This window comes from Dendrobium catenatum, unplaced genomic scaffold (genome assembly GCF_001605985.2).
Source record: "Dendrobium catenatum unplaced genomic scaffold, ASM160598v2 fragScaff_scaffold_1422, whole genome shotgun sequence".
In the NCBI taxonomy this organism is placed as follows: domain Eukaryota; kingdom Viridiplantae; phylum Streptophyta; class Magnoliopsida; order Asparagales; family Orchidaceae; genus Dendrobium; species Dendrobium catenatum.
In genome coordinates this window covers 980,884-983,694 of record NW_021319884.1, presented here as the reverse complement: position 1 = coordinate 983,694, position 2,811 = coordinate 980,884, and the positions used below count along the sequence as shown (strand labels likewise).

The window sequence follows — 2,811 nt, the reverse complement described above, 5'->3', positions numbered from 1 at the left end:
GAGAGAAGAATACCATCCCAATTTTTTTATTTTTTAAATAACCTCGCGGTTTACTATTTTAATGGCTTATTTATAATTATGTTCTCTATTTGTGCACTTATATTATTGAATTTGTGATTTATAACCGAATGCTTAGTTTGGTGTGGGTTCAAGTACGGTTGGGAACGCCAACCCTGCCTAATTTCCCTTGAGTGGAGCGCTCTTCAGTTGGGACGCATCAAGTACGGCAGGGAGTTTTCTAGGGTGGGTGCCTATTTTAGGTTTAGAAAAATCAGTCCGCAAATGCCTTTCAGGTGGCAGCGGGTAATATCCGTCCAAAAAAAATTGTGATTTATATTCATTAAACAAATATTTTAGCTGCAAACTATAAATAAATGGTTAATCATAATTAAGCTATAACATTTCTAAACTAAAATATATTAACAAGTTAATTATTAAAGTTATATAAACAGAAGAAAATTAAAAGAAAGAAAGGAGGTTAATTTACCATAACAGCAATGGAGAGCCATACATGAGCATACTGAGAACGGAACATATGACTCCAATCACACAAGCCTCATATCCCCCTTCACAGCCAAGCGTGTGAGACCAATCACCACCCATACAGCCAATGTCTAATACAGCCACCAAAATACACGCCTTTACCTGCCATTCATTTGAAGCTTAGATGAATGAACAGTCTCTCTCTCTCTCTCTCTCTTCTCTTATTTAGAGGCATTAGCTGTCATGTTGATATTATGAAGCTTTAATTGTTGACAAAGTTTTGTGGGCTCCATGCTTCATAAATGATGCACAATTTTCACTTATGTATTATCATTCAATAGAATTAAATTATTAAATCATGTTTATATTAATTAAAAATATATATTATGAATGCCTAAAGATTTAATAATAATTGTCAAATGATTTAGTTAAATTATTATCTAATATATTTTATATATATATTATATATAACATGTTTAAAAAAAAAAAGGTTTTATTTGATTAGACTTTTTTTTTTTGTTTTTAGGATATTTTTATTAAAAAATTAGATTTCAAAATATAAGAAAGTCATCTCAAACGAACTATACAGCTATCATCTTCTTAAAGACAGCTTTCTAATAAAAAATTAATTTTATATTAAAAGTCATTTATGAAAGCAGAAAAGAAGCGTCTAAATAAGTCTTAGTTTTGTTTAGATATTTTGTTGCTTTTTAACAACTTTTAAGTCAAAAAATTTGAAATGAAAATTTTATACTAAAAAATTATTTATGAAGCATATGAAAGCTATTCAAACCCTTATTTAATGAGAACTAAAAATCTTGATAAATTTTTTTCCTTAAAAATAGAATCTCATCGATGTTGCTTTTCCTTCAATTAATCTATTCATCTTACAATCTTCAAAAAAAAATTTCAATTGTGTTAATTTTGATCTTTTAATGATTCATACAAGGAATCATATACAAGGACAGATTTATATTATGTGTATGTATCATGTCTTCTAAATTTTAAAACATTTCATTTGTATAAAATATAATTTCTCCTTCAAATTTTAAGAATTTAGAGTTTAACAATAAGATATATCTTAAAAATATATATTAATTATATTTTTGAAATAATTAATTTATGCTTGAGAAAAAAATTTGGCTATATACATACCTTGAGAGGAGGAGGAGCAAAATAAGTGTAGAGAGAGATGTAGAGGGCCTCAAGCACGACGCCGACGCCATTGACGGTGGTGACGAGGAGGCCGTTTGGCTTGAGGATGCCGTAGTAAGCCCAAAGTGAAGCGCTAAGGAAAGCCGTGACGTAAGGAAGTGGATCGAATTCCTCTGTTGAGCCGTTCTTAACAATCCTCCAAAACGTCGGGCTGATTAATGCGTTTTGACATGTATGCTCAATAGAAATAGAGGTTTCAAAGAATTTGAGGTGCAAAAATGGCGGTAGATAGTACTCTTACATGGGAGAGCTGAAGACCAGAACAGATATGACATTGCCTGCTCATGAAAAAGAAGAAGAAGAAGAAGAAGAAGAAGATAGAGTTATAGAAGGAAGTGGTGGATTGATTGCTGTGTAGGGATAGCTAGCTCACCTATGAGTCTATGAAAAGAGTGAATCCTCCATTGATTATCTTCTTAGAGAAGAGAAAGGCTGATATCAGATGGGAGAAGAAAAGGAGATAGAATGGACTTCGTGTCCTCCTGTCAGATCATATTTAGGCCTTTGGTGGGGGATTTATGTAGCAATATTTTCTTACGATCAGTAGGCTTTTTTTTTCTCTTCAAGTGAAAAAGAACTAAACATTTAAATATCAAAGCGTTTTTTAGTGTAATGGTTGGAATTTTATTTAAAAATTTTCACAGTTAAATGTGCTCATCTTTAAAAAATTTTGAGATGGATGATCTTTTGTGAAGTTACACCAACAAGACAAAATCATGACCCTTAGGTCAAAACGGATAATATCTTGATAATTAAGAGTTTGGGATGTTACAATTGATATTAAAGCAATACACCAGCTGAAAGATGAGAACTAAGTGTCAAACAAGACAAAGTGCTACTTCATGGGAGCCACCTCTTGAATCTTGTATAGGACAAAGTTCTACATGGCGGGAGTCACCACTTAAACTTGTTGGGGTCACTTCTAAAATCCTATATCTATCTATTGGATGATTCTAGGATAATGATAATGACGAGGACATATGTTACTTAGTATGGAAGATTGTGAAACTTCTTAAGTAAAAAAAGTTAAACTCTTAAACATGAACCGAGATGCCTTTTGGTTTAATGGTTGAAATTTTATTTAAGAAACTTTGCAGTTAAGCATGCTCATCT

The 2,811-nt window shown here is 31.7% G+C and overlaps 1 long non-coding RNA gene across 1 annotated transcript; it reads right to left on the bottom strand.

The window, feature by feature from the left end:
* Positions 1 to 1,744: 1,744 nt before the first annotated feature.
* LOC114580951 lies at positions 1,745 to 2,208 on the bottom strand. The gene is made up of 3 exons (XR_003702694.1): positions 2,072 to 2,208; positions 1,940 to 1,976; positions 1,745 to 1,849 (listed from the first exon to the last, which is right to left on the bottom strand). It is a non-coding gene; the product is annotated as an uncharacterized LOC114580951 (long non-coding RNA).
* Between the last annotated feature and the right edge of the window lie 603 nt (positions 2,209 to 2,811).